At 35.5% G+C, this 22,637-nt stretch overlaps 1 long non-coding RNA gene across 1 annotated transcript in view; it reads right to left on the reverse strand.

Annotated features, from left to right (window-relative positions):
• Positions 1-22,637, reverse strand: part of LOC126808464 (uncharacterized) — a 72,984-nt gene that overhangs the window by 14,913 nt on the left and 35,434 nt on the right. Inside the window, exon 2 of the long non-coding RNA XR_007674643.2 lies at positions 305-464. This is a non-coding gene — a long non-coding RNA (uncharacterized LOC126808464). The remainder of the gene's footprint in view (positions 1-304; positions 465-22,637) is intronic.

Consider the following 22,637-nt stretch of genomic DNA (forward strand, 5'->3'; position numbering starts at 1 on the left):
AACACTCATCTAACAAACTTCTATACCACCTCACTTAGAAACAGACGTCTGCTTAGGTTATCAGCAGCACGTTCACCTTAGAAACATCTACACTGAAAAGTGTACCACAGTTATCCATCTCAGTGCAGACACTCATCCAATGAACACCTACACATAATATGAATATTCTACCGCAATTAGAAGCAGAGTTATGGTGTCCCACGTATCTCTGTTTAGCTACAGGACATCCAGTTGTTCCAGTATAAATAGGCCGACTAATACCGCCTTGGCTGTACTAAAGAAATACATCTACGTTTAGACTTACCTAATCTTTCTTTATCATTTAATCCGTTTGGTATTTTGTCGTTTAATTTTTTAGATTTTCCCTGAGAGGCCATGTCTTTCATACTGGTTTCGTCCTCCTTCCGAGACGATTTCTTCTTTAACTTCGGACTAATCCGTAGAAATTTCTTCGTTTTTGACGACTGGAAAAATAAAAATATTAAGCACCTTGCCTTATTTAGATGTCCATGCGGTTATGTCAAAACAAACACTTGATTCAATGTCAAACCGACAACCGTCTTTTTATAAAGTATATGTAGGGCACAAGAAACGGCTTACTATTAGAGATTGTCTATTTTTATTTCTGTTCTTGTTTTATACAAATTTTTACAATTTTACAACCATAAAGCTTTCTCGTAATATAAAAGCTATACTGAACTCTTCGAATTCAAAATTATCCATCTACGAAGACCAAAAAATACTGTTATTCTTGAAAGCAGTTGTTTTCGCTGGAAACGTTACGGTAATTTGGTTATTCCGAAAGGTTATCAAAAGTCCACATTTTTGGATTTGGTATGAAATACAATTCTATCTTACCCGCATTAAAAAAGCCTTAAATGGGCGAGTTGGTCATTTTTTGCAATATTTGAATAAAGTTTCTGCACCACCCGATACCACGTATCAGGTATTTGGGAAAGTCATCATAGAAAAGAACCAGACACACACTGCAATTTTATATGGATTGAAAATAAAATGTGTTATAAAAGAAAAATACCCCCCTTTGTCGTAATATGTCAACATATTTATATCAACATACAAGGATTGAAAATCATAATGTGTAAAAAACCCAATACGTAATTCAAAATATATAAATTATCAACGAAGGCTTCAAATATTTTCAAGGAAAATGAAATGAAATGAAATGGGGTTTAACTTCCTACTGTTCTGCTCCTAACCTGGGCTAATGAAGACGGGCATACGCCCGTGCTATGAGGGAAATTTTGTCCGAGCAGCGGCGCTGCGGCCTACTCTTATATCGAATTCCAACTGCCAAGGGATCTTTTACGTGCACGCCAATGTGTACACGGGACCTCGGTTTTTCGTCCCATTCGAACGACTAGACAGCAGTCCTTGTCAGGCCCTCCGTCCTGCATCACTGACAAGGGGAAACCACGCCGGAAAATCTGGACGAACTTTCTCGGCCAATGCAGGGATCGAACACCCGACCTCCAGGCTAGCGAGTCAGCGTCTTATCCACTTAGCCACGTGATCCCCCTATTCTCAAGGAGAAAATAAGATATAGTAAAGAGTCACAGACAAGATAAAACCTACTTAGGTTAAAAACTCAACAACATAAATATCACACCATACCCAATGTTATTCTAGCTACTAAATATATCCTAAATCATTAAGAAGAAGAATAAAATGTCTGCTAATACGGTGTAATCACTTCAACAAAACGCAATTTTAAAACCTGTACACCAACATGCCGTTAAGAAAACGACCCAGGCCATCATGAATTTATTGTCTTGAAAAACCCAATCGTTAAAATCATCCTCTTAAAGCAGAATTAATTTCAAATGAACGTCGTTAAAAGCACATATTTATGTAGGTTTCAGCTCATAAACGTTTGGATTATGTAACACACCAGCTACTTTCCAGGTGATCTAGCTTTATAAATGTGTTTATTTTCCTTAAAGTTCATAAATGGGCGTGCAAACATTGCATGGAGAAGAAATACTGTTTAAACCGACTGCCGTTTTTTTGACAAAAATCGATTGTCATGCATTTTTATTATTAGTGTAATCGAATTGGCGGGATCGTATTTTCTAAATTAACTATGTCAGACTGGTGAAAAATGATGAAAAGCAGGAAACGAAAAGAAATAATACGGGTGTTTAACGTACTATTTTTCTGCAACAGCTGGGTTAATGAAGACGGGCTTACGCATTTTAGTGTGCTATGAGGGAAATTTGGCCCGGACACAGGCGTTTCCGTCTCACTCTTCATCAAATTCCAACTGACAGTGGCTCTTTTCCGAGCACGCCAATGTGCACACGGGGCCTGTTCCTTATCACTGACAAGAGACACTACGCAGAAAAATACCGAGGAACTTTCGAGACCAACACCGGCATTGAACCAGGGATCCATGGCTAATAATCCATCGCGGCTCCATAGCAAGGCGCCCGCTAAGAAGAGACATAAGGATTGACCCAAATCAATCAGGTTCAGATTGATTTTCTTTGGGACTTTATTCGACCTGAGATGTTTAACTGTCTACAGCAGATGTTGAATTCACGAACATCAATAATGGAAGGTTTTTTGAAGGACTGGATAAGAATGAATGACAAGTCACATCCTATACATTAGACGTGTTGATGACAAGGTAACTGCCGTTAACTCATTATCTTAAGTAGCCATATCCTAGGCCAGGTTCAACAACATTTACAAACAAGAGCAACAACTTTGGAAGGTATCACAAAAAGTTTAATACTATTCTTCGCCTCAGTAATATTAACACTATATATCTTAAAACGATCAGATCACAAATGTAGCCTGAATAGAGTTTACGAGAAATTGTGGACGATGGTCGATGCACTACCACATTGCAATATGGGTGTATAAAAAGTATCGATGCTGATAATTATACTCTTTATGAATATGACAAATGATGCATTATTTAGCGTTGGGGAAATAGTTTGTTGAGTAGTCTAATAGTTTATGTTGCAAAACATTGCTTTTAAATAAGCTCTGTTTAATGAATTCAACCACCCATTGATACGCCACTTCTTAACACCTAGTTCCAACTTCCATTGAGGGAGCTTTGCATTTGACTGCAAGTTGGCAAGTTTAGATCTTTTTTTATCTACAGCAGAATTGATGACACGTCTATAGTCCGAAGCACTATAGAACTATTTTAGCATGGATGATGAAATAGTTATAGGTTAGACAAGCACACGTATTAAGTTTAGTCGCAGACACCACTGATGATCAGTAATATAAAACATCCTAGTGCCTGAAAGCATGTTGATGACAGGCTGATATCACGTGCGTGATAGTTAAACCGTAAGCGACAAACTCGCTTACTGACATCCACACGGCCTCTTCTCAAGTAATTACTACTTCCGGTCCAGGAATAGATCAATTTGCCGCTGGCATTACGGGCCAATCACATCCGATATTCCTTGCATCCATTGTAAAACGTTAATTGATTGGGTCTAATTGGCCATTGGTTGATGGCGGTGTACCGAGATATGGTACTATGTTTGATGTATTTATAAAAGGTGAACAATATGAGTAACCGCAGATTGCCGATTTAACAATGGATCAGTTATTATTCAATAATTGGCTTGTCACAAACTGGGTTCATAAGAACCCGAAGACATGGCACAAAAATAAAAAAGTCCTTGTATATCAAGCGGCTTTTTGATATACAAGGACTTTTTTATTTTTGTGTTTTCACCACTTTTAAGGTGACTTCTCATATACACGGACTTTTTTATTTTGTCCTTTTACCAATTTTCAACCCATTAAGTGTGAATAATTTAATTAAATCAACCTGGCCATAATGTCATATTTTATGTTTTGGACGTTAAATCTGTAATGAACAACAAGCAATTCCACTGCATTAAAGGTTAAACTCTCTTGTTCGGTCATATAAAAATTCGGTCATCTCGAGACGAACGACCTGGTCCCATTTCTTATTAGGGAGTTCAAACAACAATTGTTTGTTGTCCTTTGTATATTAAAGAAATAAAATAAAACCAAGTACGTACAATCCAAACCATTAGACAAAATTCGAAGTCCTAAAAAAAACGGTATAGGCAAAATAGTGTAATAAGGCAAAATAGTGTAATCAGCATATGGACTGTTCACCGTGTACAAAATACACGACAAACAGTCGTAACAGGTGTCCGGAAGAGTAAGCTTACCCTGCCTAGTAATAGCTGTTAACTACTGTCACGCGTGTAACTTGATTGAAAGTAGAACAGATAATTTTAAGCAGACAGCGACACTACTCCTTTTCGAAATCCAAAAATAGAATTAATTAATGGAATAAAGGTATATTATATTTTTTAGTTCGGAAATGGTTTAATCTTAAGAGGACGTTAAGCCAATGTCTGAAATAAACATGTACTTCGTATATTAACAGGAAATCGATTGGAAATAAATAAAAGTATTATTTAACGAAGAGAGCAGATTCATGACATTTCAGTAGATACAGTGGGGGTTATTCGATCTAACTTTATTCTGACATCAGACGTCAATTTATCGTCTGTCGGTATTGCTATATTCCACGTCCAGTAAATAATGAATATTCATTTTTCAATCAGATGCGATCTATATTCGAGGTAGACAATACACAACTTACAAAGTCTGGCAAAATAAAGGTTAATAGGAATAGTCTGTATCGATACTCGTTGAAACCTTACAGACACATAAAACGATGAAACTAATTAAAGGAATTAGTCTTAAAGGCCCGCTTTCAGGGTAAGAAACTAGGCCACAGTAAAAAAAAAATCGTTAGGTACATGAACTCCCGTTATCATGTGTTTTAGAAAATGCTAGACTACACTGTACTGCGCATGAAATCCGACACGAAATATAACGAAATGAGGCATCGCATTAAAATTCACGGAATCTCAACAAACGACAAATTCATCCGGTGACAGACTATCAAAGAGAAAAAAGCCAAACCTGTTCTATTCCCGGTATCTTTAATAAAGGAAATCTTTACTGTAACAAGACGCTGTACATAATGCAATGCATGGCAACGGCTAAATAGATTCTTATTTACCATATTAAATCAACCAAAGAAAATATTCATGTCCCGCATCAACATGTCAGTCTAAAAGAAATTAAATTACAGAGTAAATTAAGAAAGCGTATTAAGTTTGTATGTCTGAAAACGTAAACCTAAAGTGTGTACACTCCAAGCCAGAACTGAAATCAAATCAGAACAAACCGACTCCGTCTCTTTCAAATAAATTACGCTGTCGATCTTGAAGGAAAGAAATTGCCATCGGCATCTTTTTGTTACTTATAATGAAATGTATAGATTTTTCATCAGAGTTACAGAATTTACCTCAAATGATAAAAAGGAGTGTTTTTAGTTACCATCGATTGCTATTTATTGGAATTGCTGTTGTAAATGGGTAACTATTTAGTATTTTGATGATAGTTAAAAGCTTACCAGTGCATTAATCAACTCATCAGTCTCTGCCTACACAATTGATTGAAACGATTTTTAAAAGAGCTATTTGCTTGCTTTTATTATGCAAACCATAATGTCGATTCCCAGTTATTACAGCTGACTATAAAATCTCATTAGAAAAGTAAAACTAATGAACCGATATTATGTTCACTGCAGTCGTGTGGGCAGGATCGCCTGCAGTCTAACCTTGAGGGTATTCTCCGGATCCTTCGGATTCTGGATACTACTTAAGACGCCTAGACGCAAGCAAATTATTTAAATAAAAATGTACCATATATTAGAAAAATAACCTAGTTTGTGTTGAGCGGACGTTAAACCCCATTTATCTAACTCTATGTACACTACACGTGTATTACGACTAACTTTCAACATTATAACATAGGTTTATATGTGTTAACACGATCTTTCCCCATCTTACCTCATGGATCTCATTCAGTCATACTAACAAAATCGAACAGTTCCCTCACAAAATAAGCCCTCATTAGTTGTGCCACAAGCTAAACTGAAATCCTATGGGGATAAAGCCTTCCATCTTACCTCATGGATCTCATTCAGTCATACCAACAAAATCGAACACTTCGCTAACAAAATAAGCCCTCATTAGTTGTGCCACAAGCTAAACTGAAATCCTATGGGGATAAAGCCTTCGGTGTCTGTGGAATAGCTTCCCACTGGAGATACAGAGTTCTCAAACATTAGCTGTGTTCAAATCCAAACCCAAAACTCATCTGCTTGTTACTTATCGGGATTAGCTATTATCTTCCATGCAAGCACGCAATATGGATGGAGCTGTACTGACAAAGTACCCTCCCTATCCACAATGTGCACCCAACCACGTGTTAGTCTAAAAAGTATAAACCACCGGAGCATTGTACAGACATGTTAACCCTCATCACACATCTTTAATTTATTTGAACAAACCTTCTAAAAAAAAATAAATAAATAAAATAAAATAAAATAAAGAGACTGGTTATTAAAACACAGGAAAGTATTTTTCAAAATAGTCTCCTCATACTAAAGCATGTTATCTAAAATAGTTACTTGATATTTTGAGTTCATCTTCGGAACAACCTACACGATTTGTTGCTCAAAATGTCAGATTTATGCTTATTTTACCACACGTCTACGTAATATACTACTGCATATTATGTATTAACAAAACAGTTCATAATTTGGATGAATTCCAAAATCTGTATTTTACATTCCTAATGTCAGCGAGTACATCTAACGAGAAATGCCTCGATGGAGGAAGAGAATCCGAAATGAAATGAAATTGATATGAGTTCTGAATCTTCTTGGTGGAGATTTGGGATCTATTTCTCGCTTAATGAAACCCATATTTATTCTCTTTCATCATTTATTTGATTTAATCATAAAACAATTACTCTGGTAGAGTGAAGACGTCAATCTTTGTCTAGTAAATAAATTATTCCATATCGAAAAGGAAAGAACATAAATAAACTGAAACGAATGAGGTATAGAGTCACGTCATAGCCTAACACTGACTTTCCTTAAAATCCTAACATACCATTTCAGTCTTTATTACATATTCCCGAAGCAATGGAGGGAGAAATCCCTAAACACTGCGAGGAATGTCTTCATGGAAGCTTTTTATACGTAATGTGCTTAATTCTAATCAAGGAGGGGGACCAAGGTGTATACAGGTGCAATCGGACTAATCCAAAGATCCCGTGAGCTTATGACGCCAATAATATACGCGTTACATAATTATTTCTGCACGCAAACAACTTAGATATTCGAATGATTTGACCAATATTTAAAGTTCGATACTCGTAATATCCGTAAACACAATATGAATCGAAAGCTAGGGACTTTGAAATAGACCCCGCCCCACTCTCCAAAATAATAAAATTAACCCAAATGAAACCACGGTCAAGTTTTTACATAGTTTCCACGTATTAATATGGCACCATAACGGGGAGTGTTATGTATATAACATTAATATCATTGATGCCATATTTCTGTTTATACTATACCTGATATATAGAGGTAACTTCAAAGAAGTCAGTGTGTAATTAACCTTGAGGGGAAACGTATACATACAGACACTACTTTAACATGATTTTATGCAGCTGTTGAACGTTACAGATTTGAAGAACATTTGCAAAGTCCCGATAGAAAAAGAACCAAATCTCAACAAATAGTACGCCTTTATATCAACATACCAAAACCTAACAATACATAATTTAAAGACACAAAATATCAACAAGGACATCGAATATATCAAGGGGAAATGATAGAAGGTTAAACGTCACAGATAAGATTAAACCCACTTAAGTAAAACACCCAAATATATCACAACAAGCATAATATTATTATCGACAGTACAGATATTGTAAATTATTAACTAGAAGAAAATATTTCAACGAAATATAAACACCAAGAAGCTATTTAATAACAAGAGCATCGCTACCGCTGCAATATACGTCCACATTCCTGCATTGATTGATATGGTATTATTTAAAATGAAGTGAACGAAATATGAAATAGTTGTAACAACTGTAATAATTATGACACGAGGCAAAGAAGGCTAAGTGATGGGTTTGTTTTGCCAAAATTTACAGACTAATTATTAACAATAAATAGTTGCCGTCTTTACGGTATAAAGAATAAATATGTCAAGTTCCAAGATGATCCATTCAGAATTGCAGTATGTAGACGATAAACACAAAAATTTGGCCTGACTCTGCCCCTGGGGGTTGGAGATGGAAAAATACAAATAGGTATAACCCTATGATGAATCATGCCGAATTGGATCTAAATCTGTTAATATTTGGAACTTATAGATTATTTACAGAACAAAATGTGGGCGTGGTGGTGGTGGTGGTGTGTGTGTGTGTGGGTGTGTGTGTGGGGGGGTATGCACTAAATTCAATAGTTGCCGTCCAAACATACCAAGTTTAAAATAATCCAATCAGAATTGCGGCCTGTATACGATAAACACAAACATTGGGCGTGGCTCTGCCCCTGGGGGTCGGAACAATAGTTGCCGTCCTTACGCTATAAGGAATAAATATGCCAAGTTCCAAAACGATGCATGAATAATTGTGGCCTCAAGGCAACACACAGACACACAAAGAAAAAAATGGTGTGGCTCTGTCCTTATAGGGATCGGACATTGACCAAAAACAATAGGGATCATTCTTATGTATAAGGAATAGGTATGCAAAGTTTCGAAAGGATCTGTTAAGAATTGCGGTCTGTAGGCGACACAGACACAAACAAAAATTGGGCGTGGCTGTCCCAGGGGGTCGGGCATGCACCAAAAATAAAAGAGGCCATCCCTAGTGTACAAGTAATAACACATTGAGTAATTATAAGAAAACATTAGAATTTGTTACGATTGTTTGTCTCATGACCTTAAACTATTTCTATTAACTTTAGCTTTCGACGACAATATACGACCACATTTCAATGTGGGCATATAAAAATTAACAGAAATCAAGAGCACGAAATCTGACATGAAACTATGTTTACTACATCCCCGTATCTTCTACATGAGCATGACTTCATTCTTTCCACTTAATTTTGATATGAAAACTTTGCATGAAAAAATAAAATAGGACCGCCCTGTTTCTTAGTAGGGCACTCGATACTTCATAGCAGTTATCTAGGAAAACCAAATAGATAATAGTTTAGCTGGCCTTTCAAAATCATATGGACCAGTTGTGAATAACTTAATTGTTTATCTTCACTATGTCAATGACTACACTAGACATATATATCAACTATTATTAATACTTGATTTGTATTTTTAAGATTCCAAAAAGTCAATCCGAATATTTCGAACAGAACGAAACTGTTTGCAGAATCTTCTACGAAAGCTAACCATCAAGGGTCCTAATTTATGCGGAATCAATATGAACATTTTAACTGCCGTTATTCCGTCTGATCAAGAATGGGTTTTACGTCTGAGAGATAGTAACTGAGCCGACGTGATTGCGAATCAGAAATATTCTGGTCATAACAGAAACTTATATTCTCGGTGAGGCAAATTGATGTCCTTTGGGATGACTTGAAGTGAGGCGGGGTGCACTTCAAAATTCTCAACAGTGACCTGTAAGTATGTTTGGACTGCATGGCAAACGGCTGAAAATTATAGTAGTTACGTAATGTGAACACCCCGTCCACCGTAGTGTTGTGTCTAAATATTTCAAAGATAAATAAGCCAACTAAATATAATCTAGTGTATCCATGGTACCCAAGGTCATGCTTCAATGTCAAAATTGGGCGGTTAGATGTATTTTTGGAAGCATTTAAGTGCAATGCAGGTGTTCACAAATGGATTTTAATTGATTTGTTCAAACGTTAACAACGTTAAAAAATAAAACCAACACGTTAAGAAAATGTCTTTAAACAATATCATTCACCATTTTCCACCTAAAAATCTAAAGAAAACAGCAAAGTATGAATTGAACAACAAATATATCCTATGCATGTAGGCTGGTGAAACCTGTTTTTAGCACGTGCGCTAAAGTGTCCGCCATCTTTAAAACAAATGGCAACGTTTGGCAAAGTACTTTGTAGAAAGTGAATTACGATTTCAACATTACATTAAAGGGACACGGTGCTGTCGATTTTCTAATATGAGATAATTTTGTTCAGTATGAACCAAGGATAAATGCAATTTTACACAGGTGACTCATTACGCTAGATTATTTGAAATGCTGGCGCGGCTAGACTAGTTCGAAAACAACGCTTTGCACGAATTTTGCGTCGTGTACTTACGAGATTCCACTATCCACACAAACTGTATGCTTAAACGAGTGTAAAGCATTTTAAGGCTCCCCCCTTCTTTTTTAATTTCTCCGTCAGATATACAACTATTTTTTTTTCGATATGTATTTATAAAAGGGAACCCACAATTCATATTTGGCATTATTTCCCTTCAATTAGAAATGAAAATGAAATGAAATGGGGTTTAACGCCCTACTGTTCTGTTCCTATACTGGGCTAATGAAGACGGGCATACGCCATACAGTGTGCTATGAGGGAAATTTTTCCCGGTCAGCGGCACTATCGCCTACTCTTTACGTGCATTTCAATATATACACGGGACCTCGGGTTTTCGTGCCATCCGAACGACTAGACAGCTGTCTTTGTCAGGCCCTCCGTCCTGCATCACTGACAAGGGGGAACCACGCCGGAAAATCTGGATGAACTTTCTCGGCCAATGCAGGGATCGAACACCGGACCTCTAGGCTAGCGAGCCAGCGTCTTACCAACTTAGCCACGTGATCCCCAATTGATTAGACACCAGAATCTATCCACCAATGACAGCAACTGTACCGCAAACATGTTGTTGACTCTTCTCAAGCTTCTTGTTTGCATGTTCGTTTAAAGATCCGCCAAGTACATTAATAATGTAAATAAACCCATGAAAATGTACGACATATACATATTGATAAAGAAACTTACCGTGATACACATTCTAAACATCTAAAATATTATATTTCATAAACAGTTAAAACAAAGAAAGGCAAAATATATCATTGTCTCCCCGTCTTAAATATTTATAAAAGAGGTTGGATCACGTGAAAGAGGTAAGTCAAATTTACGAAAATGTCATCGCCTCTAGCAACGTAGTACTTATCCGATGTTTATCAAAATATTAAATCAATCGTTATCTACTATACTATGTCATCTGTTTTTCCGACAATTGAAAATTTACGACACTGTTATTTTTTTATTACTAAAAATGGCTGCCTCAGAAAATGAATGAACTGTATTTTGTTATCATATTTGAACTACTTTTAACAGTGCAGGATAACAAATCAAACGATACTTGAGTATAACGTACAAACCAAAACCTTGTCCTGGTGTTTATGATCAAAATTCAGTTTAAATTAAATTTTCAGAACGAGATCGGGAAATCAATAATTGTTGTATGGTTTAATCGAAAAGTATTTGTTTTCGGGTTTCCCATCTAAACGAGCTACACAGAATATTTAGTTTCATTTAAGCCTCAACATTCCAGGCATCCAATAATAATTGTCCTCATCTTAATCAACAAAATATGGACTTTAAAGTGTTCTTCAGATAGTATTCTGGACGATTAAAACAAAACGTCGTTTTAGCTAGATGCTTGTGGACAGAAATTCTATATCGTTACAATGATATTTTGAGGAATATGATTTTTAATAAAAATATTTTGATTGTGTTTTAAACGGAATGCTATATTGCCTGTTTTTCTGGAAAATTGTAACTTTTACATCGTTGATCAAATTCTGTTTGTCCGGGTATCTTTTAGATGAAGAACCAATGTGCACTTTAGACATCATGATTTGTACCATCCAACCCAAAAACGAGATCAATATCACCTCAAAGGCTACTGGCAATTAAAACTTGGTAAGAAAATTTTGCCATGATAGGGACGTTTCCGCTTATCCCTATTCGTATATCAACTGTCAATGGGTCTTAAATGTGCGGATAATGCCATATTTATGGAAATAATAATATTCCGACTTACAAATGGAATAAAATAGCGTTTAATGCCTCAAACACCACAACACTTCGGTCGCTATAACACGGTTAGTTTTATATGATGACAATGCTAAGAACTAGAATGCAAATTTTCGAATTTGATGCCGAAAACAAAACCCCTTATTTCGTGAATTGAGTGTCATTTCCAAATCAGAAATATGCCATTATTGTACCACCATATGATTTCAACGCAACATTAGCTGTATTATATTCAAACAAGGCGCCGACAAAGCCAATATTTCCTTGATTAGTTATAATTTTGTCTGTTCATACAGCGCAACTGGAAGCGTCTTTTACCACTGAAGCTATTACCAGTTAACAAGTATTCGTAAATAAAGACCTATTATCTAGGTACATGATTAAAGCAACGAGTAACTTGTTTTGAACAAGTCTTTTGGGCAATGCTATTTTTTGGACGAACACCATAATATATTATGTTAAAGAGACAACTCTAATGTATGGAGATCGGGGTTTTGGTAAATTGTGAATTGGTTGTGATCGTGTTGTGTATTAAGAATCTGAAGTCATAATCCATGTTATTGTGGATATAGTAATGCTGAGGATGGGTAGCTGGATTAAAGAGTTTGCTGACAGATTAGAAAAGTTTTTAAGGTTTATGATATGCATTACTAAATGTTCGCATTAACCGAGTGGCTTTTAGTGTTCTACTTTTCTGCACCGACCTGGATAATGAATAGGGATGGGGGAAATTGTGCCAACAGAGTGGCGTTTCCGCCTACTCTACATTAACTTCCAACCGAAAATCTTTCTTTTACTTGCACGGAAACTATTACACGTAGTAACTATTTTCCAGAACCGGGACCCCTAGTTGATTATCCAGCACCATACTTACTGAGCCATCGTGGTTCCCTTTAAGAATAAAAGCTGCTATCAATTATGGGGAATTACTGAGGTACTATTTGTTAATAGATACCAGCAAGACATAAGTACCTACACAAATCTCAAGATATGGTAAACAGCTATTACTACAGAAAACATAAACATATATTGACCTCTTGAACTTCCTAAAATATACCTTGACTGACCTATCGACCATAATTACTGTGGTCATTTTGGTTACAAAAATAGCCATTGCAAGATATATAGATAGACCTCACAAGATAGTGCAGACTTCCGAAAATATCATTCGATCTTTAACCTTTCTAAATATATCTAAAATGACCTATCGACCATATGTTATGGTAATTCAGATTGCTACAAATAACCCTGAATGATGTACCAATGCATAGACTAATTGTATATAATTATAGCCTTGGAACAGAAATATATTTTTTACACTTTTACATATTTCAGCCAGTTGATATAACAGCAGCTTGTGTTGAGTGGACGTTTATCCCCATTTTTCTCAAATCTTCGACCGTTCTTAACAGGTCATTGGCCTGATGTGTGCAACAATCAATGGTGTTGTAAAACGGTGTATCTCACAGAATCTCTCTAATCAGTGAGGGCTTTATGGCGTATGTTATGCGTCTTAAAATAGCACAGGAATAATTGTTTCAACAGAAACTGTACATTCCTAAGCATTATATATTTAAGTTGGTTGACAAAAATACATTTAAATAACTATGGTTTATGTGGAATACGAGGTGTTGTGGGGAGGGGGGGGGGCTTACAGCGGTGTTTCCGCCAACACTTCTCCGAATTCCAAATGGCATGTTTCCTTTCACGTGCACGCAAACAGGCTATATTTTGTTAGTCGATACTTTGTCGCGCTCTGCATGTTCCTGACATTATACTATTCTCAATGACATCACTGCACTGACATTAAATCATAACAATTTCGTTATGTCTAGTGAACGCTCGGATTTTCAAGGTTTTTTCGGGTGTCGTAGACTTTGACGTTCGGTATTTTACCGCACTTTTTGCCTTACCTCTTCATACCGTAATTTGTACTTGTAAAACAACAAAATTAATACTGTCAAGAGCGTCATATCTAAGAATAAGATACCCGAAATAAGATAGTCTACGAGGATTTAGCTAGAATGCCATCAATTATAAGGAGAAAGAATTTTATCTTGTCGTTAATCACTCATGTTTTTATTCATAAAGCTAGCCTTGTTTTTCGCAGTTCTGTGGAACAAATAGACTCATTTGCCAAAAATTATATTTCGGTTTAGAACTTCTAGATGGTTTTTTTCCGATGCCTTAGTTTATTCATTACATTCGTTATTCCAAAAATTTAAACAAACAAATAAAGTATTAAAATATCGAATACCCTATTTCAAAACAAAAACAAAAGATAAAACTGTTTAACCGAAAAATAAATTCATATAAATCTATTCTTCCATCTCATATATGTACTAAATACACCTGATTCCAAGTTTGTCAGGTTGTTTTCAAGTCACTGGACTTTAGAGGGTACATTGCGATCATGCACAAAATTCATCAAAATCGCCACATGCCCTTAGTATCCAAATCGTATGAGACCCCTCCTCTTCCTCCAGCCTCACGACTAGCGGAATATGAAAGTATATTTTTACACATTTGAGCACAGATGAGGATGATGACGGACGTTTAAGACTACAACGTGTGTAAGAAAGGCATATGCCTTGGCCGGAAGACCACTAGATCTTGAGACTCTAGGCTTCAGACTGTCCGGGTAAATCAGGCACTGAACCAAATGAACCCTCTGCATCGGATCTTGGGGAGTGCCTTTCCTTCTAACAAGACTAAATTATATGATCTCCGATAACATAAAAGATAGGTTGCCAGGCAACGAAACATACGCCCACAGCAGCTAACTCGTCCGGGCAGTCAACAAGAGTTGTCACATATTTTTACTTTTTTCGGTAATGAAACATTTATAATACATTAAAATCTGATTAAGAGTAACAACTCATTAAGTAATTATCAGAAAACCAATAGAATTTGTTTGGTTTTTATAAAGTTTTGCCCCATGCTAACGTTTAGTATAGGAAACTTTTAACATCATGGATTTAGCTGTTCAAGTCATAAGAATTCATTGAAAATCAGCATACTGGTTTGTCTCAAGACCTTACACTCTGTGTATGAATCTGAAGTCAATCGGATGATAACTTTAGCCTCTAGAGGGTCACAAGGTTTTTAAAAGTGATCAAGGGCCATAACTTTGGCAGTAATTATCAGAAATCGTTGTAAATCAATATGATTCTTCGTCTCATGACCTCAAACACTCTGTATTAATTTAAAGTCAAATGGATATTAACTTTAGCCTCTAGAGCATTTACAAGATTTTTTGAAGTGATCAAGGGCCATAACTCTGGCAGTAATTATTGAAAATCGCTGAAAATGAAAAACTTCTTCGTCTCATGACCTTAAACACTGTGTATAAATTTAAACTCAATCGGATATTAACTTTAGCCTCTAGAGCGTCCACAAGATTTTTCAAAGTGATCAAGGACCATAACTCTGGCAGTAATTATCGGAAATCGCTGAAAATCAATAGCCTTCTTCATCTCATGGCCTTAAACACCGTGTATAAATTTAAAATCAATCGGATATTAACTTTGACCTCTAGAGCGTCCATAAGATTTTTTGAAGTGATCAAGGGCAATAACTCTGGAAGTAATTATCGGAAATCGCTGAAAATCAATAGGCTTCTTCGTCTCATGACCTTAAACACATGTATAAATTTAAAGTCAATCGGATATTAACTCTGACCTCTAAAGCGTCCACAAGATTTTTTGAAGCGATCAAGGGCCATAACTCTGGCAGTAATTATCGGAAATCGCTGAAAATCAATAGGCTTCTTCGTCTTATGACCTTAAACATTGTGTATAAATTTAAAGTCAATCGGATATTAACTTTAGCCTCTAGAGCGTCCACAAGCAATTGTGGACGCCGGACCGACGGACCGCCGGACGGACGGACAGGGGCGACGACAATATACGACCACATTTCAATGTGGGCGTATAAAAATTAATCAGCCCAAGTATTCTATTATTTACCTCGTACAAACAATTAGCTAGTTATGTAATGCCGTTCTAGGGTCTAATTCAAACCGTAAATATTTAATTAATATTATCAAAATAGATACATACGAACTTAAAGGGATTCTATACCAAACTAAATGAAGAATGTCTGGTTATTAAATACTTCGGATTTTCTGGGACTGTAGACAATATGGCTCTCGATCAGCAAATAGTTTACCCAAAACTTAATACCGGTAAACTTAATTAAATTTGGCTTTTAACGTCCTAACCACAACAGCACTGGTTTGTTCTAAAGCTGTATTAGTTTTGCAAAGAAATTTTAAATTCTGATTATTCTTTAACTAATCATACTGATGGGATAATTCGAAGATTTTTTATCCATTAAGATTAAGTTTGTATCCGTTAATTCGAAATAACGATATTTAACGGTACTTATTTTTGAAGTCATTTATAGCTTTAAATATTATTTTACAATCACGCTGGAAAAAGTATAATAAAATAAACACGACTATTGATTTTCGCAATAAACTTATTCATCGACAATCTATTTTAAGAATACAACTGCACGATGATTAAAAAAATTCTGACACACTAATGAAGACTATTGGAAAGAAGTTTAACTTATTAATCTCATATTGTTTTTATGAATGCAAATAAGCCTTGGCTTAACGTGGTAATTGTGACAAAAAACTCCAACAAATCTGCCTTAATTAAAGGGTAACTAAAATATTTGTTTATTTTTTGATTACAGTTTCATTTTTATGCGATTTAATAAGATGCTAATTTACTGCAATCATTACCATTTAAAGGGAAACTATACTGTTTTATAGCGATAAAGTGTTGTTAAGATTGAACTCTTGCTAAATCTGTGGCAAGAACTTCATTGATTTAATGTCACCATTTTTTAAAATTCAGATATAAGGTTATAACGGTGCTTGGATATTGTTCAAAGCAACAATGGTTTACTTTTCAATGAAATCCGTGCCTGGATGTCAAACGTCTGTCATTTTAGAATCGGGATAACCCAAAAGTATAACCAAATGGTAAGCCTAATGAAAAAGGAGAAGGTTATCAGTTGTTTTAGAAATCGTATGTATGCACTGTCTCGTATATGACACAAAACACTTTTTAGAGCTAATTGGATAGACGTCCCAAACTACTTGGTTAAGATAACCTTCGGACGCTGTGATTTCAAAGAAGGATCTAAAATAGTAATTTACCCTGTTCTCAAAAATAAAATGAGGCAATACACAAGTAAATTTAAACGAAACTTTAAGGATTGCATCTCGACATTTAAGGCCGGTCCGGAATCTTAAGGTGGTGGAAAAATTACTTTTAATTGTGGCATTTCTGCTCGAGAGAAACACTACATTATAATTTCCGATGGACGAGACATTGATCCTTGACATCTCTTAGAAATGAGTTAATCCATGAACACAGAAACACAATCAGAAATGACTTAACCAATAGCAAAGTTTAAAATGCATCGGATACAAACTTTTATAAATGGCATTTCAGTCATCTTGATAAAACAATACGTTCATTGTATTACCAGGTAGAGTTATTAATGCCATATTCGACAAATGAATTAATCCACACGCTTCCCTGCCGTCGTTTATGATTCTCCGGCACTTCTAAAAAGGTCAATCTGTTTTGACATTTGATGGATTCAAATAAGCACACAAAATGTAAGTCCGCGAGTAAATTTCGAGAATCGAAAATCGTGATGTCAAATTCACGGTATTGTCTTGATTAGGTATTGTATAAACCTAAAGAATCAATCATGATAGATTTATTCAATGAAACAAGTATACCCATAGAAGAAAATAACTAATTTCTAAAATAAGGTTATATTCAGAAGAGCTCTTTTACCGAAATGGAAGAAAGGAGGTCTTATTATTAGAACCAATTATCAAACAACTTGTTCAATTAAAACACAAAACCAGGATTGAGTATCCAGAGAAATTTTCCAGGGCAACAGGTGTATCGAACCCAAGACCGGATCAGTAAGCCAGAGGAATCATGGCTCACGGAATCTGAGAAAAGGTTTGACATGTATATATGTACCAAAGAAATTGATCTCATACCCTTAGTACCCTTTAACATCCAAACGAACTATTAAGTTTTTATGAAAGCCATCTATGTGTTATTCTCGACTGCGTCTAAATGTTCCAATAGACTTCACATCCTATTTGAATGTCGCCTTTATTTTCTAATAAAAGCCTATACCAAGCTCTATTATTTCACAGATTGTGTTCTATTTTGGTAAAATCATTAATAATTTATTGTAGTGTTTCTAGCCGAATGAATCAAGACGGTTTGATTAACACTAAATACGCGTTTATACATACATAGCCATGGGGATAAGCATAGATACTGACACATTAACCACACTCTAAAATTTGAGAAGGGATACAAAATTATATGCAACGAGTTGTTCAATAACAAGAAATAACCACAAAAAGGTCAGCTTGCCAGGAAACGAAACATATACCCATAGCCGTTATGTCATCCAAGAAGTCCACAAATGTCATCGTATGTTTATTCAGATAATAGGAATATTCAAAGAAAATGAAAACTGATCAGGAGTCACAATTCCGCCAGTAATTCGATAGACTTCTTTGTCTCATAAACACATTTGCAACGAACCTTGTTAATTTTAACATTAAATCAGTCCAAAAGAGTAAACGAATACCTAAAACCCGGTTCTCCCGCAGGATATACACAAAACAAACCTTTTGAGTGCTCTATTAACTTTTCATAGATGTAGCAAAGCCATTAAATTTTTCTTTTTTTTAAAAAAAGAAGAGACCCTAAAATCATTAAAAGGGGTTGGAACAATACGGTGTTGGATAGAATCATCACGACACCGCAAGATAACACAGACAAAGGGATAAGCAAAGCACTAAGCATACTATGCATTAAAAAAAAGCATTATCTGACTTACCAGATCCGATTCGGGACTCAGTAATCCGGGTCTACCGTTTTCAGCCATCTTAGTTTATTGGTTAACAGTATTAGTAAACCATATAATCCAATGTTTATAACGAAAGTAAATTACAACAGCACCGTTACACTTTATACAATCAACAAACAGGTATGTAGGATATACAGCTGAAACCAATTTTACAACGTTGTTATTCGAATCGATTCGAATTCGAATTAAGCATTAAATTTAATGTAATCAAGATTTACTACTATTACATTACTGTTAGTCTACAACTCTGACTTTTGGGACAGATTAACTGGCTGTTAAACTTGAAAACGAATTTAACGCTTGCCAGAATGTCCAACTAATTAATTTCAGATTCTTTAGTTTAATCCAAATTGTCGATTCATCACCAATTATTACCTGTCTACTATATTTACACTATTCAAATTGTGCTTATAATTTTTGAGTAAGCTGACGCCAATGACCGGTTTATCCCAACTAAAGATATGGGAAAACTCAGTTCATGTGATTTCTATTACAATTACAAAAATTGTTAACGTTCAATATCATAAATGGATTCTAGAGTTCAGGTTCAGTGACAAAAATATATGAAGAGAAATTTTCCCTTAACAATGAATAGTAATGACACTCAATTACAATAAATTTCAATATTTGAAAAGTACTTGATATTCCTTGGTTAGAGTGCTGTATCACTGGTATAACTATAATTCATATGACCAAACAGAATAATCAGGAATGAATGAAAAACAGAGCTGGATTTTACAAGTTACTGGCAGGTTGTATCGAGTTCATTCTATGCATGGAAGTGCAGAATAGCGCCTCGGGATATAATCAATGATACTAACGATATGGAAGATACCTCAAATTACGTTATAAATATTACACGAATTAGATCCTTCATAAGATGTTTGTAAAACACATACCATAATATGTAATAAGTTACGGTGTTAGACAGGTGAACGTTATATTAATTCAGTTCCCCAAAACATGTAAGAAATCACTCACAAAGTAAATAGTTTGTTGGTATACACATATAAAACCAAATTTACTTGAGGTTTTTTTTTTGTTCTTATAACGATTCAACGTTATAAACAAACTTCACTGTGTCGAGGCATCAGTTAATCAAAAGACATTGATTGATTGTTTAATATTCCGATGTAAACATCCATAAAACACAATTTGAATACAGTCAAAATATGTCCATCAATTCCAGATTTTTACAACTGTTTTGACAACACATAAAATCTTCAGAGGAGAATTATCTTCCATATTCGATGAATATATGACGAATCTCATGTTAGCTTTATATATTGAAGATCTGGTTTGAGATTACATTTTCTTAAAAACTGCAAAAAAGACATGATTTGTTATTATGTTAGTATACTACAAAGTCTCGTCAGCATTTTATATATAAATGCTCTGAGAGAGAGAGGGGGAGAGAGAGACAAAGAGAGAGAGAGAGGGGGGGGGGCGGGGCTTGACACTAGCTGAACAGTACTTTAGTTGAGGCTTTTAGAAGTGGAAGGAAACAGATAACACAGAGTAAGCCCACAAACAAATCCTTGACCGAGTTGTCATACATTCGAGCCCACTACCACCGTGAGATACATAATTATGTACACAACAAACATAAATCAATCTATTTCAAGAAGACATTATCAGCCCCGGATGGTAGAGATACGTTGGATGGCAAACCCCATTTAATTTATTTGCAGGTATTTTAATTTGTCTTTTCATACATAATTAAAATAGAGCATATTTACTTTGTGGCTGTTAACACATTCGTTAACTCGCATCATTCATTGTAAGTTTTTAACATTTTGTATATGCAATATATAAATACTCGAAATATATTCGAATGGAGACTGGCTTTACACAAAACTTTAAACTATTTCTGATGACCGTTTGCTACGAGAATATCTTCTACACAGTAATCTTCGGTTCTTGAAATCCAGGTTCAATCTATCGCTCAATTTAGCATTTAGTAGTGACGGGCGTCGTTCACAGGCAAGTAGCTTTACTCTTTCAAGAAAGTCATATATAGAGAAAAATGAAGTTTTACATCCACTCGACACAAACTAGATAACTTTGGGACTGGACTAACATATGGATCAATTTTATTTTAATAATTTGCTTAGCTTTGGGGTCATTAAAGTAGCTAAGTCCCTAACTCAATAGCATCCGAAGTCTTCGACATTGACAACAATATACGGATACAATACAAATGAAAAGAATTACACCAAGGCCACAATATAAAGACATATTTCGAAGGGATGTGTAAATCGTCTCTGGAAAATACAAACACAATTCGGTGTTTCTAAGCTAGTCTATATAAATGTAATAGAAAAGAAACTCCTTCATCATTTATCAGAATTCGAAGAGATTTTTCGATGTTTTATAAGATCGGAACAGAACAGAACCTTGTCTGTTTTCATATTCATTCAAAATGCCAAAATTGTACCGAATAATACTGAAAACTGAATACAAAAGAATAAATTGTCATATGTGCGCCAATGTAACAAAAGACATCGTAAATAATATGGAGAACACAGGAATCGCACGGAAGTACTATTAGCCTGCCAAACCTTGTGAAATCTGGGCATTCAAATGGACGCAGGAAATCTTCAAAGTCTGAAGTCTAGAACTCGCTCGACATCGCACGATGCTAACTAAGATTCTTAATTTAATCTTCTGAAAGACATACGTCGATATTCAATACGACACCCAGACTAAAGCCCCAACACGATTACAGACATCCATGTAAAATTAATGAGTCGTACTTGATTCAAAATCCGGAGTTCGATGATCGGCACTCTCAAGTATGGAATCAGCCGAGAAAACTCTCCCCTGCAGGCAAAGGCTTATAATTAATTAATACATTCGTACTTTTTAAAAGTATTATTTGCTAATTGCCTGTAGAAATGGCAGACCCAATTAGGATTGTGCCCGGGGAGCTTCCATGCCAATGGTTTAACTGGTTTATCACTAGCAAGGACAGGCAGAGCACAAGTTATAGACCATAGCCTACAGTATTGTTATATATTTTTTTTATAACCAACGAGCCACTGAACTGATCACAGACTAAACATTAATATATAAATAGAAAATCTGAAATAAAAAGTTAAGTATCCTTTCCCTTTTTTGACCAAACTGTCCGACCCTAAAGACCCGGAATTTTAATTTTTTCGCCAATTTAGACCCACCTTGGATTCTTTTCATTAGGGTATAACTTGTTGTGGATTGACAGATTTCGCATACAATCTAATCTAAACAATCGGGATGTACCAAATCAAAACCGTTTCTTATCGGAGAGGTGAATATCTCCAAAGCGCCACTTTGATAGATCGATACTCCATAAAACTACTATACAAGCATCTCTTGTACACACTTTACACATTATATTCAAATGTACCTATTAGCCCACAATTTACATCTATCCAACAGGCCAGATTATCAATAAATCGAAACTTGCTTACCCTTTTACGGTACAGAACAAACAAGTCAACAGTTTCTTTCATCAATATCTGGTTCAATAACCGAAGTAGTCCATTAATCACAACGTATCTACATCCACAATGATGCTCGCATACACGACGCCTACATAAATTGTACGTAACTCTAATATCGACTGTTTTTAAAAAGAACAAAAAAAAAACCACTACTACTAACCAAGCTGTTCCACACGGAGGTGACAACAGATGACATGACTCTTGGTCACGTCTTAGCCATATTGTACTCCCCCAGTGATAGGTCCCAAAGGATGTCGCGTATT

This window comes from Patella vulgata, chromosome 1 (assembly GCF_932274485.2).
Source record: "Patella vulgata chromosome 1, xgPatVulg1.2, whole genome shotgun sequence".
Classification (NCBI taxonomy): Eukaryota; Metazoa; Mollusca; class Gastropoda; family Patellidae; genus Patella; species Patella vulgata.